Genomic DNA, 14,901 nt, shown 5'->3' on the forward strand with positions numbered 1-14,901 from the left:
GCCTGCCCTATCGATTTATTTAACCATGTATTATCACAATAAGCAAAGCAGTGGCTTCAAAGATGGTCCAATTCCTCAATAAAGGTAGAGCGTTCGCAGTGATTCAAAGTGTCAGTTATCTTGCAACACTGTTGAGAGAGACAAAGACACGTTGTTTTGTTTGTGACAGGCTGAGAGCTTCAGTCCAATTCCTCTTTCTCCTCCCCCAGCAGCCACCCAGAAGGCAGCCTGACCTTGACACAGAGGCTCTTGCCACTGTAATTGTCACAGAAGCCCTAGATAGTCACCTCTTATCTCTCTTGGGAATAAAACTGCTGGGGGCTGATTGGGAAGGAGGGAGAGTCCAACCAAAGACTGGCAATGTCTGGAGGAGAGATGGTGGTGGCAAGGGGGCCTCACGGCGTGGGGGGAGGGGGTCAGCCGCGTGAGCTGCTCCATTTCTGGCAGTGGCACCACGAGCAGACCTTCCTGGAGCCAGCCCGTCCAGTCGGACTGATTAGGCCAATTCACTGTTTATCTGGGACCGGCAGATAAGGCTGTGGGCCCAGAAGAGTGACTATGGGATGTGCCCAGGGGAAAGGAGACCTAAGGAACACTGTAGCTGATGGGGAGGGCAGGGAAGAACAGAGAGAGTTCTCTCAAGAGCCTCCTTGGTGGCTCTGCTGTGGGTCTCAAGTGGTTTCCAGTCAAGGCGGGGCCTCTGGGTCTCCCTCCTTGCCCCACTGCGTACCCTAGGCCAGTGGCTCTCCATCTCTATGCAAGAGCAGAGTCACCTGGAGGGCCCGTGAAAACACAGGGGGTCAGGCCCCACCCCCAAGTTCCTGACTCAGTAGTCCAGGGAGGGACCGAGAACTTGCATGTGTAACAAGTTTCCAGGTGATGTTGATGCTGCTGGTCCGAGGACCACTCTTTGAGAACCACTGCCACAGGCCCTTGTGGAAACCTACCACATCCTCAGATCCATTTCCCTCATTCATCTCCCTCATTTTGGTTCCCTAGGCAACAAAAACCACAGGAGACCCTACACCCAAGAAAGCCCCTAGCAGCGGGAGGGATGACCCTCTCCCTCCCCGCAACTGAGAGCAGTGTAGACGCTGAGGTGTTATTAAGGAGCTGTCTGGGGTGTGAGGAGACTGGACTGAGCCGTGTTTAAGCAAACCCCTTCCTGCTCTAGAGTTCCCAGGTCTCTGAAAAGGGAAGGAATGCCCAGCTTCACCTCCCGTTCCCCTGGGGCTGGCTCTGTTCTCTCCTTAACCTGGAATTGTATTAAAGAGATGTGACCTCCATTTTTAACCCCAGCTCCCGCACCATTCGTCCACTCATGCCCAAACCCCCAAGTGCCTGTCTGAAGACTTCACTCGTTGCCAGCTTCCCCCTACTGTCCACCTCTCTGTTTCCTTCTCTTTGCCATCCTCCCTGGACTTAAGACTTGAGCCGAATATTCATTCTGATGATGAAGGTGGTTGAGCCATTTTTTAACATCCCAAGTCACCGCCTTTCCTGGGGCTCTCTGCCCCCGTTTAGTGCCTTCTCAGTATAGAACCTTGTCTACAGTCATCTGCCCCATCGAGCTGACAGATGCTGCCCCAGTCACAATTAGTCACCCAGACTGTACCCAGAGCCAGCTGCTGCCCTGGTCCCAACCTCGACCCACATCACAGAGGGGCACCCTGGCAAGGGGCCTAATTCCTGCCCTCTGAATTGCTAGCAAGATGTCTGGCACTCACACCAAGGTCTAGTAAAACTGCACACGCTCCCCTGAGGAGTGACAGCCCTGCAGCCAGACACCCTACAGCCATCCCTATTCCTGCTTCCAGATGACAGCCACAGGGCCAAGGGCTCCTTGTTCCTCATCAAACCATATTCTCCTGTCTCTCTCTAACGCGGCTCCCGTGTCCCTCCTCCGTGAAATCTGGAAGGGAGCTCAGAGAACGTGGTTCTAACTCTGCCCTGCAGTTCCTGCAGAGGAGAGACAGACAGTGGCCACAGGCCTGGCCTGGGCCAGCTTCTGAGGGGCTGTAAGTCTCCACCCAAGGGTGCTCAGTGATCATCCCGTCTCTTCTGCAGGTGTCCTGCCAGACACATGCTCTCTCTCATTTGACTGTCACCAAAAAGTCATGACGCTGGCTCAAGGAGCATTCTCTAGTGCTGCAGCTGAGAAAAGCTGACCTGAGAGGCAGAGATACCCCCACTACACACCGCTACACTGCCCAGCTGGTACTTAGTGGAGCTAAGACCGGAGCCAGGCCTCCCAGACTGGAACAGGCACTTCCCCTCACAGCAAGTTGGCCATTGGGGTTGTCACCTGACTCTGATCGGACTGCATGTGCCCGCATGGGGGTGCTGGGCTTGGAGGGGACCTCTCAGTGTTCCATGTGGGATAATGAATGACTTCTCCAACTCTGCTGGCTGGGGAATAGAAAACACCCTGATTCAAATCACCTGGGGCCTGGGGCAACACTCCCCACATGCTGCCCCATCCAGGCTCTTGGGCACCTCCCTGCCTCCACACACAAGGTCCAGACCTCTTTCGCCTGGAGAGCCTGCTGCCCCTTCCGCCCCGCGGGAGGAGGCTGCTCAGTGAATAGGTGTGTCCTCCTAGCGACCGTGCTAAGTGCTGCTGGGGACAGGGTCCAAACTCCATATGAAAATTAGATTCTTCGAAGTCAAAGGCAAAGTTAGGAGAAGATTCATCTAGAAAATGCTTCTCCAAGGGTATTTCGCAGAACACAAGCGATTCTTCTTAAAGCCAGCTCTACAGACAAACACACTGCAAACTCCTGCAGTCTGGGAGAGAGTCAGCTCCCCTTGACACAGTAAAGGCTCTGTGAAGTCGTATGGGAAGGGCTCTGTTTCCCAAACTTATTGGATTCTGGCACCCTTTGCCAACACTCCCAGGATGACGCACACAGGAGTTAGAGGTCAGCACAGCTCGGTCTGTCTAGGCCCAGAACAAATTTTTAAGACATTTTCAGCAGGTAAGAGAGATCGTCTAGTCCAAGGGTCAACCAACTATGACCAAATCTGGCTGCGGCCTGTCTTTGTACAGCCTTTGAACAAGGATTTTTTTTCCTAACATTTTTAAATAGTTGTGGGGGGCGGGGGGCATGGCAAGGTGGAAAAAGAAAGGAAGATGTCATCTATGGATGTGGCCCTGCAAAGACTAAAATATTTACTGTCTGTTCCTTTACAGAAAAAGCTTGCTAACCCTGAGTGAGTCCATCCCCATCTCTCGTAGAATAAGACGTGGTCAAAAGTATTCCCACAGAGAAGAGGAAGGATCTAGATGAGGAAGGTGCAGAAAAGGAAACTGCAGCCCTCAGCCGGGTTAGACACCAGAGATTTCTCTGAGGATGATGGAAGCATGTCCTCTGACCATCTGTCCCAGAGCCCACAACCCCTAGAGAAGAGTCAGGGAGGGAGGACAGAGGCCAGGCTGGGGAGCCCCGCGGGGAGCCACACCTTAGGGTCATGTCAAGATGGACCCTCCTCCCCCTGCACACTCACTCGGGAGGTGGGTGTGAGGCAAGGTCTGGGGCTTCAGGGCATTTGCCTCCACAGTCCCGCTCCCTCAGGAGGGCTGGCGGGCCAGTAGTGAGGGGGAAGGGCCCCCGGAAGCTGCGGGATCCCTGGAGAGTCTCAGGGCCAGCCTGGCCTGGACAGTTGTTCTCTGTAACCGGACCTAGCCGTGAAGGGCACTGCAGAGGGGCAGAGGAGCGGACACGGTATACAAAAGGATTCAGGGGATTTGGTTACAAAGTTGCACCAGCCATTTCCTGGAATCCAATGGGAGTGAGTTCTGAGAATTAGAAGAGGGGGGAGCTAGGAGGGGAAGAAAAAATTTAGGCAGACAACAGGCTTGCAAGTCAGCACGGTGGAAAGGAGAGATCCGCCTGCTTGCACAACAAGCAGGGCTGGCAGGTAGCGCTCCGCGGTGGGAGAGGCCCAGGACCCCTCTCCCCCGAGGCTGCAGTGACTCCTGGGCCCAAGAGGCAAACCAGGCCTCCGAGGTAGAGCTCCCAGCCCCTCCCTCCCGCAGCCTCCTTCCCTGCCCACCCAGGACCCGAGAGCCTTGGGGTTGAGGAGACCCTCCAGTGCCAGCAAAGACAAAGGGAGCCGAGCCTTTGTCTGGCTCACCCCAGCCTCCTGCACCCCAAGAGGCAGAGAACAAAGGTCCTGGCGTGCTGTCTCCTGCCTTTCCTCCTCCCTCCTTCCTCCAGTCTCCCCACCCCTGTGCCTCTCACCTCTGCAAGGCTATCTTTTCTCCTCTGCTCATCTTTTCTCCTGCCTCACCCCTGCAAGTTCTTCTGTCGTCTCTTTGGAACTTCTCTTCCTCCACTTGCCCCCACCGACTTTGTGGTTGCTCAGTTCACAGTTACCCAGTCAAGGACAAATGCGGATCTTGGTCCGGAACCCCGTCTGCGCCGAGCAGGGTTTGGAACTGAGAGTAAGGATGCTCCACTTCTCCCAAGTGGTTCTGCAGCGCACTCTCCCTCCCACCAGACATGAGACCAAGAGGAGCTGAAGAAGGTGACAGTGACAGAATGAAGGCTGGTTCTCCAAGCTTCCTTCTTCCCAAGGGAGCATGCCCGCTGGACCCACTTACCACTCGTGGGGAGCTGAAAACTCTCCATTTCTCCAAGCTGCCCCCTCACCACCACACCCCCTTCATTTGCCCTTTTTCATACCCATCCTCTTCCCATGGGATCAAGGAAAGATGTCAGGATCGCTCATGTGTTTGTACCTCTGTGGTGGCCACGTGCATTGGCTGTGAAAGCACCAAGTCATAAAACAAAGCAGCTTCAGTCACTAAAGCACAGGCTTCCTGAGAGGAGGACCCGTGCCTTTTGACAGTATGGCGCAAGGCCACTGTGACCACACTTCCCAAACCAACTTATTCGCTCTTGGGACCATCCTGGAAAATCTGTGTGTGGAGATCATGTATCCTGTCCATGCCTGGATCTAGGAGAGATAAGGAGTAGTTCAGACAAGGTGTGCCCAACTGCTCATGTTTAGCTTAGGGAACCAAGAAGACATGGAGTGCAAATCTGAAGGGGCCATTTCTACAGATCATACATCCAAACACCTCCTACTGTCTGACATCCCATCATCAATTGCAAATTTATCTAAAAAATAAACCAAGTCAGATGTCTTCCAAGAGGAGCCAGCAGCCAAGGTGCCATCCCAGGCTCATCTAAAGCTAGTCCAGGGAAGACCGATCCCTTCCTTGAGCAAGCACATCTTTTTGTTTCAACCCTAATTTGTTCCTGGCACCTAGTGGGTGGTGTACACAGCAGGTGAGTCATTTATATGTGACTTTTAAGGATGACGTTGTGATATGATACCAACATACGGAAGCAAAGCCCCAAGCAATTTCCTTGGCCTGGTGTACGAGGCCTCCCTGGAGCCAAATCTGTGCCCCTCAATGTGCCTCGACCATTCTTGTCACCAGTGTTCCAGCCTGGAAAGTGCTGTTCGCCTCTCTCTGTCTACCTCTCTAGGGAACTTTCGGATTCTCCTTGACTTGACTGGTGTTTCCCTTCCCTGAGCTCACAGAGCACCAATTGCCTGAATCACCAGCTGGCCCCCGAGCCTTGGGGTGTTGTAACCTGGCATTTTCTATGTCCATGTAGCAGAAACCACCAGGACTCTGTACAGATCCCCTGGGATCCACTTTTGGGGTCTTTGCGTGCTCCTCCAACCTTGGTGTGTTTTTCCACCCCAGGGCCCCAGGCGACTCCCCTTTGCAGGACTACCTTTGGCCGATTGAACCCACTTCACCTGCACACAAGCGTAAAGCTTAGCATGCCTGGGAGGTCATGACCTCTGGCTCCCTTGTTCTAGGTCTGTATCAGTCAAGATCTAGTCTTGGGAGACAGAAACCACACCAGTCATTTTAACATGGAGAATTTAATATAAAGAATTATTAACTCAGCACTAAGACAGAAAAGGCCAAAGGGAAAATTAAAATATCAAAGAGTAGCAATTAGAGGAATCAGCTAACTCTCTTAGTCTAGGGGAACAAAAGAGAGTATTAGAATTATTAAAACTTAAAAGCTTGGAGGAAGACACCCACAGAGCTGAAATGCAGCCGTGTGAAAGGCCTACCGCTCTGCGGGCAGAGGGCCCTGTGGAGATGGCACCCAGACCCCGAGAAGGGGGTGCCAGCCAACTGGTGGTGGTGTTTCTGTTGGGAAACAATGAGCCTGGTTCTGGATGTGTTGGAAAAACTGCAAACCGGAACACCAGCTGCTACTGGCAAGAACTGCCAGGGTGAACGAGCATTGCTAAGTGATGCCAATAGGAGTAGGAAGCCTACAGAGAAACAGAAAGCAAACAGGAAGGAGCACTGGCCCAGCCAAACTGGGGGCCGCCGTGCAGAAAGAGATTAAATTTGTTCACCTACAGAGACATTAGAATCACATTACCTGCAGCGCGTGTGAGTTCCAGGGGCACCTGGAAATGAACAGAGGACTGAGCCAAAACTTAAAAAGAGATCTTTTGTTTTGATTCAACATGCCCATACTCTGATGTGCACTCAGGAATAGCACTGTTTCTCTTTCATATATGGGTTGGTTTATTCTAGGAAACAATAAAGAAGAGCCCTGCTTAAGACACTTAACTAACCAGGCCCTTGAATATGGAAACTATAGAACATCCCCAATCGAGAGGACCCCAGTGATTAGCTAGTACAACCTCACTTTCTCCTCCTGCCCACCAGCACCCATTGGCAAACAAGGAGACAATCCCAGAGGGACCAAGTGATCAGAGAGGGGCAGGACTAACCCTGGAACTGGAGTCATTCCTTCAATAAGCATTTGCTGAGCATCTATTGTTCCAACCACAGGTCTGGGCCCTTGGAAAATATTATGGAATAAAACATTCCAAGAATTGGGAGACATGGAATATGAGCTATATTATGGCAGAGGTGTTTCTGTTAGCATCTCTTCCCCTCCAAGATGCTCTCTCTTTATTACTTTAGGGGGCTTCACTTTTCACCTGTTTTATCTGTAGATTTCATCCTGAAACAAAGCACAGTGAATGGTTGTACTCAGAGGGAGAAGTTTGCAGAGGTGACAGAACATACGTGTGACAGAAACTACATTTTCCCCCATGCGCCACTGGCCACCGCAGTTCTGGAAGCTCTAGGACCCTCCCAATTTCAAACATTCTGCTCCCTGTGACTAGTATGTCCTAAAGCTCTCATGTCTTGATGGTTTGGATATATGTGTCTATCTCCAGGCCCCACCTGGAACAATTTTGGTGCCAGGACGAGGCAGCACAACAGCTCCCCCTGGTGTTCTGGAGGAATGGCCTGCCAAGAAGGATTGGAAATCGGTGGTTTACCGAATTCTTCTGCAACACTAACAAACTATCTTCCTATTGAGAACTTTCAAAAGATCTAGTGGGAAACCTCAGAGGAAATGGAGAAATCAGTGTATTTGGGGGTTGAGAATTCTTAGGTTCTCTTCTCCTTGGTTCCAGGGTCACCCAGGCCCATTTTTTTGTTGGTAACAGACACAAATGTACTCTAAGCCTATGAGAAAAGAGAGGCAAAGAGGTCAAAAAGGAAGACAGAGGAGCCACTGGAAATATAGATGTGGCTGCAATTCATCCTTCTCCTGAGTTCTAATCAAGAAATGTGGTCCGTGCTCACTAATCCAGGGGCTGAACTGAAATTTGGATTACCTTGATCTTTGTTTTTCCTCTTCCTTGATCTCCATCTTTTATCTCTTTCTTTAATTACTGGTTCAATTCTTGGGAAACAGAAGAGACAAAGGAAAATGAAGTCCTTTCCAATTCTATTGATCAATAGCTTACGCCTTTTCTTTGTCAGACTTTCTTCAAAGCATTTGGTGATATTTACTGAAATTCCAAGAATCCTAACATTTATCCAGCTTATCCTTTCCCACACAATCATGGAAATTTGAATACAGAGCACCTGGTAACCCATTTATTACATGGGTGAACAAGTGGTGGTAAATTCAGAACCTTTGAAAACTCAATTAACTGTCCGCAAATGGAGACTCTTCTAAGAATCTGCTTGATGCCTTTCATGTGCACACACACACATATGGTAGCCATGTGCTCCTTTCAGCTGATACTAGGAAGAAGTATTTTCAGAGCAGGGAAGAAGGGAATCCAGAATGAATGTTCCATCCCTTTTCTATACAAGTAGAAGAGTCCCCTAACCTATCCTAAATAGTTAGAGGCCTCCACCATGCTAAAAGTTCTCCAAACAATAGATCTCTCTTAGTCACCTACTCTCAGGTCATTGCCAAAGTTCACCCTAAATGCTCTCTCCCACTGCTGAGGGGACTATAGTCAGTAAAACCTCTCTGGAAAACAATACATTCCGAGTCTTAGGGATCTATAGTCTTTGACCCTATAATTTCACTTCTATAGCCGTATTCTAAGAAAATATAAAAAATACAAACAATGCTGAACAAATATGTAGATCTTTATATACATTTTTGAATAAAAGAGCAAATAATCAGAAAACTACTAAACATAGGATGTTGGTTAAATAGATTATGTAAATCCAAATAATAGAATGTTATGCAGACACACACGCGTGCACGCACACACACACAGATACATACAGTGTGAAATGTTAAATGTTAAAAATGACGTGCTTCCTGTCTCATTTTTGGCTGAGGCCCTAAAGGGCAGAGAAGACAGTGACAGAGAGTGAGCATTTCCACCTCCCAAGGGTGCAAGGCAGCCCTTGGGGGGGGGGTGCGGGGGGGGGTTAACATTCCCAAGGGAAATTTCAACTAGCAGAGGATGGAAATCAATGGGGAAATGTCCTGGCCTCCCAGCATCTGGAGGGAAAATTCTGAAGGATATTCCACATAGTTCCTCAGAGGCTCTCCAGTGGGTTGAACTCCAGTTGCTCACGATAGGAATCAGCTCAGGAACACAGCATTTTCTCCCTCCCCTGCCCACACACCTGATCCCCTCACCCTGCTTCCTAGAATCTACTTCCCAATATAAAACCTGTACTCACATCCTTATCTCAGACTCTCTCAGAGAGCGAGTAAAATTCAATCACCTCCAAAACATAATACCCTCTTGAGCTTAGGTTTCTGGATATCAAAAACTCAGGAAGGAAGTTATCTTCAAAGAGCTTCTGTTTCGTCCTCCACCCAAAGCTAGGAAGCCCAGTATGGACATGTGGCTCTCTGCTTCAAACAAGAGAGAGGAAATGCTCAGAGGATACACACAAGCTAATAATTCAGTGAATTATCCTGTCACAACATTATCATCATCATTGCCATTACTATTGTCCAACACCAAAGACACAGAAGCCAGACAGGGTCCCCGCCGGTCAGCAATTCATGACACTGGAAAAACACTTATGGGGCAATTCTCTGCCTAACACAATTATCTTGCTCCTCCAGGTATTTAGAAGGGGAATGTATTTTAGAGACCACAGTGTTATCCCCACCAAAATACAATACTGAGTGCCAGGGGTGGGAGGGTTAAGATTTGTTATGAGTCTCTCATTCCCAATATGGAACCCAAGTCACCTCTAGACAGACAATCGTTTTTCTTATCCTTTTGCCTCATGGATTTCAAACTATGCTTCAGGAGAGAGGAAGGATTCTGAGGCTAGGAATGAAGTGGCTCTAATAATGTGTCGTCTCAAGGATCTGAATCAGAATCCAAAGAGAAGAAGGTTGCCCTCTACACAGTCTCAGATTCTTATCCTTGGCTCCCCTGCTTAGAACATCAAACTGACCTCTGGACTCTGACAAATGTATGAAGAGAGAAGTGGAGCCAACGGGTGGTAAATTCCAAAGGTTAGAACAGAGGTTACAGAGTTAATGTCTTCAGGGTCTGGGCCAGTAATATAAGTAAAACAAGCACAGATCTGTGGAGACAATGACAAATTAAACTGTGCATGCCCCATCTAAAAGATATTTCTGAACTCTAATCGGTTGGGATCCAGTGTTGCTAGACGAATTTTTAAGAGCAATGAAGAAGTCAAAAGTCTAGATTTTATGTGAAAGCTTCTGACTTCAATGGTAGCAACTAGTTCAAATGTTTTTGGTCCACCCCATGTAGGCCCACATAGCATGTCGAAGAAAATATATTTGTTGGCTACAGCTGGCCCCTACGCCACCAGCTGTACATACATTATGGGAGTGAAATAATCTGAGGTAAGTGGAGAATGTACTGAAAGCCCATAGTAATGGACAACTACAAAAATTTGAGAAGCAGAAATGATGGAGAAAGACTTTAGAGAGTAAGCTGTCAAAGGGAAAGAAGGATTGCACTCAAATTCATAAGTTTATGAGCTTTAATTCTGGGCCAGTCTCAGCACCTGCTATTATGAGGTATAAGAATAAGAGTGGCCATAGCATTATGACCACGTCGCGTCACACGAGGCCTGACTCTGTGAGTAGCCTGTGAGCTGTCTTCTTCCTGTCCTGGCTTAACTGTCTGAGGAGTATCTAGTTTAGGACTAGCAGATTTTGTGCCCAAGCCCCACGCCCCTACACACCCCAAAAAAGTGACCCTTTTACAGCAAGTCCAAGACTGCCACCAAGACAAGTAGAAAGATGGCCCACTGCAGAAAGACATCCAGAAAGAGTGAAAGGAATAGAACAGAAGGGACAAGTTACCACAAAGGGGTAGTGAACCTCTTTGGGAAAGGAAGAGTAAGACGGACACTTAGACAAGACCCAAAGAAGGTGGGTCCTGGCACAGGCAGAGCCAGGACAATCTCTCCGAGAGTAGAAAGAACACTGAAGAAAATACACTCTATTACCTCGATCTGTCTGTGGTTTTTCAAGTTAATCATGCAGCCTGTTTCAATTGTAAAATTGTGATAATGGTTACTCAGTGGAACAATTGAGATAAATGAAATAATGGTTAGCACAGCTCTAGACGTTTTTGTAGTCTCATTGGAACACGGCCACGGCCAGTCACTTACTATGGCTGCTTTCGCCTGCAAAGACTAAGATGTGCCATTACTTTCAGGGACCCTGTCACATAGCCCTGTCCCCTGACATCACTCACAAAAGCTGCTGTGAGGTGTAACTGAGTCGTGATTTCTTACTTCATACAGGACTTTCATCAATAAATATTGAATGCCTTAGACGCTAAGATTCAAAGTACTCCGCTCTTAATTTCAAGCTTTGGACACCTGGTAGGCAGGTCTGCTTGCACTGTTAGTTTGACTCTAGATGATATGCTCTTAGAGGGCACATACTTGTGACAAGGGCCAAGTTCTATGTAAATCTGCCAAAAATGGTGAGTGTGGGACAGATGACCAGCACCAGAATGAAGCACGCAAGGCTACTGACCTCCTTTGCTTTTGCCTCCTCCCCAAGGCTACACCAGTGTATGCACAACACATTACTACAACACACCATCACAAGATATAGTGTAATATATGACTACAACATACCACCACAAGATAAACTTACATCTAACAATATAACTATAACATATTATTGCAAGATGCCTCTGCTCCTGGGCCTGCCATAACGTCTTCAATCTACCATCTCTCCCCACCCCCACACGAGGACCAAATATGACTACCCAAGCACAAAAGCGGCCATCAAAGAGACTCATGCTTCTCTGGGAACAAGCAGCTCATCAACATCTAGGAAATACGACAAAACCCTGGGGTCTACCTAAGTTGGTTGAATGATAAAAAGCCAGTTCTTGCCTCTTCTTGAGTTTCTGCATCTTTCATGTTCCAAAGAAGACAGGAAGATTGAGGTTTGAGACCTTAACCTTAAGGATTTGCCTTGGCCTTGCTGGCGTGTGATTTTTGAAGACTGCATTTATGATGCCTGAGGAAAGGCAGGTGGCTTAGCAGAACTTTTGCGGTTTAATGGCGATGGTTGGGGGTAGGAGATGACCTGGTACCTTTATGTGAATTACACAAGGTTCAGGTTCAATTACACAAGGGATTCCACACAGCTGTCAAAATGATTTGACCCCAAGAGCTCCAGACTACATTGTATCTAGAGCACACTATTGGGAGAAGCTTGAGGATGTCCTTTAAAAAGTTCCAAACGCACACCTACCATTCTAGGGCTATGCTATGTTTTTGCCCTTCTTTGTGTTTACAATTCCTGAGCTTCATGCTGACAGGATCTGGGCTTGTTTCTAGAGAAGTGGGCATCTTCATTACGAATTACCAACAAATGAAGCTACAGGTGTAAGCTGAGGGAGATCTGGTTATAGGTTTCCTGGTTGTCGGGCCCCCGGCCCAGCCGGTTTAGAAGGTCTCTCAAACCAAGTAAGCACTTTTCATACCCAGAAAGCATCTCAACCTATCCCAAACCAAAACCCAATCATACATTTCATTACCAAATCTCTAGAACAGGAACAAAGGAAAAAATTACGTATTTCCTCCTGACTCGCTTGGTTCTCTCTCTACCCATCATATCCCACTCATCCTATTACGTGAAAAGAGGCAGGAGTACTCCAGGTTGCCACAAGCCATTCTCTAGGGAAACAAAAACACACAAAATACACCATTTGTCAGTGAAAGGAGAGGAATTTTATTTAGAGACCTGAGGCAGAGAGGAAAAATCAATGATGATTATGGTGGTCTTGGGCCTGCACCAAAAGAGGTTTTTCTTTTCACTGGCCATGGAAGAAAACACGATGTGGAAAAACATGGATTCAAGCAGCGGCTTCAACCAGAGCACTGACATTTGCTGCTGACTAAAGAGACAAGAATAAGAAAGTGTAAGATTTATGCTCAGGAGACTCATGTGCTTTTCATATAGGGACCTCCCTGGCTCAGTTTCCCAGAGGTTCCATCAAACATAAGGTTTCAAAGAGTTTGAGAAACACACCTTCAAAAAGGTAGGTCCAAGGGCTATGTCAACCTCTCTTCTGAATGCGCAAGATTAGAAGGAGGCTCTCCAGCATCAAGAAGACAAGTGATGAACACAGAAAATCTAGTTCTTTGCAGGATTGGTGGGGAAGTGGGGGAAGAGCTGGTTTCTTGGGGGGAAGGAGGGAGTGCTAGGGAAAAGTGAGAGACAGTCTCTGGAAGGTGAATGGAGAGCTGTGCTTTGACAAAGGTGTGACATTTTGGAACATTTGCCAAGCTAGGATGACAATTCCTCAGGTCTGAGAGTCTCTTGTAATCAGAAAATGTCATCAATACCTTGTCTTCCTGTTCCTGTTCCGGCATAACTTCTTTGCTTTTTGTCTCTTTGGTAAATCCTTCAGATGGCATGTTGAACACTTACATCTAAGGGATTTCACCATCTTCTCACATCCCCCAACTCTGGCCAGGAGTGGGGTTCTTGCTGTAACAGCAGCCTCTTTTGGTTCCCCCTCCCTCACTCCAAGTCCATTTGTCCAAAGCAGCCCACTCATACTCCCTTTATATATGAAGACAGGCGGCCATGACATAGGCCCTCTTGCTAACAGGACCTGATGATTGACGATAACATGTCATAATGGCTGAAAGTCAACATGAGAGCCTGGTTGGGTGGTTGGGGAATACTGAGACATTTGAATAAAATCAAGAAAGCACTTACTAAAACTGCTAGAATCTAGGTGGCTGCCCAACTGTATAGCCCACAGGAACCACTCTGAACGATACAAACCAAGTAAAATTCTCCTGGCCTTTCAGGCATAAGTCCAGCATCTTCAACGCCTTTACCTGCTGGCATATTTAGGTATGCATTCTTGGTCCCATCGTCTTATTTCTAGAAAGAGCTCTTTATCAAGGACTTGAACAATATGAAATTTTTAATGAATTTATTGAGGTATAATTGACATATAATAAACTGCACATACTTGAAGTGTACAATTGGATAAGTTTTGACGTAGGTACACACCCGTGAACGTATCATCACAAATCAAGGTAATGAGAATGTTCTCCACTCCTAAAAGTTTCCCTGTGCCCCTTTGCAATCTCTCCTTCCTTGCCCTTCCCTGTCCCCACTCCGAGCCCCAACAATGCAGAATTCAAAGCTCTAGTCCAACTCATCTTTTTGATCTACTGCCCCTGCCCCACCCCCCAGAACCTCACAGAGACACAGCGTCAGCCTCAAGAAGTTCAATGTCTGGAAAGAGAAGACATGCACAGAAATAAAAAATTTTGAACCGAATCTGGTAAATGAGATAAAATGTGCCCCAAAGATGAATAATGGGAGTTCATTGAAGAAGTAATCATAGAATTTGGGGCCTTTATTTTGAGTTTTGAAGGGCATATAAGAATTTAGTAAGACGCTAAGAAGTAACAGCACAAGTAACACACTGAATTTCCCATGAACACCTGTCTTTTCCTACTTTTTAAAGAACCCAGTTTAGCTAGAACAGCAGATGTTTGAGGGAGAGTATAAAAGACTAGAAAGCAAGGTTGGGGTTGGGAGGGTAGATAGGAAATCTGAAAATGAGCTACACCTTGTAGACAGTAAGGAGTTTCCCAAACATTTTGAACAGAAGAGTAATAAGATTAATCTTGCTTTAGGAAGTTTCACTGAACAATAGTTTGTATGAATAAAGAGACTCAAGCAGCCTCCACAATAACGTAGTCCAAAGGTAACAAGGGTTGATTAAGGTCTGCCACCCTGGAGTGTGGAAAATGTGGGCATCGGGAAGGAAGACTCAAGAAGGACCAGAAAAGAGAGGAAAGAGTCCAAGAACACACTTGGATTTCAAGCCTAAGGATTGTGGCTGGTGGGTGGTTCCATCCAGAGGGAGAGGCTGACAGAGAGGCCCCAAGAGATAAGTCATGTCCTGTCTTCCTTTAAAGCCCAGTGTCAAGGACATTTCCTGAAAAAAAGCTGTAATGGTTGACCCCCTCTAAGAGGATCAACCTCAGGTGGAGGCAGGGGAGGGGCTAAGCCAAGCAGTTCCCAGAGTCCCTCCAGTTTCCTGCCTCTTGCAGACTCTAAGAGGCAGAGGATT

At 47.6% G+C, this 14,901-nt stretch overlaps 1 long non-coding RNA gene across 10 annotated transcripts in view; it reads right to left on the reverse strand.

Annotated features, from left to right (window-relative positions):
• The window catches only part of LOC123278507 (uncharacterized), an 88,250-nt gene that overhangs the window by 14,713 nt on the left and 58,636 nt on the right, over positions 1–14,901 (reverse strand). The window contains exon 7 of one of the 10 annotated variants that reach the window (XR_011495565.1): positions 12,315–12,693. The exons of 1 other annotated variant lie outside the window; for it this stretch is intronic. This is a non-coding gene — a long non-coding RNA (uncharacterized lncRNA). Of the gene's footprint in view, positions 1–12,314; positions 12,694–14,901 lie in introns of those variants that run through there. 8 more of the 10 variants (XR_011495569.1, XR_011495570.1, XR_011495567.1 and 5 more) reach the window with 8 other exon arrangements.

This window comes from Equus asinus, chromosome 19 (assembly GCF_041296235.1).
Source record: "Equus asinus isolate D_3611 breed Donkey chromosome 19, EquAss-T2T_v2, whole genome shotgun sequence".
NCBI classification, from domain to species: domain Eukaryota; kingdom Metazoa; phylum Chordata; class Mammalia; order Perissodactyla; family Equidae; genus Equus; species Equus asinus.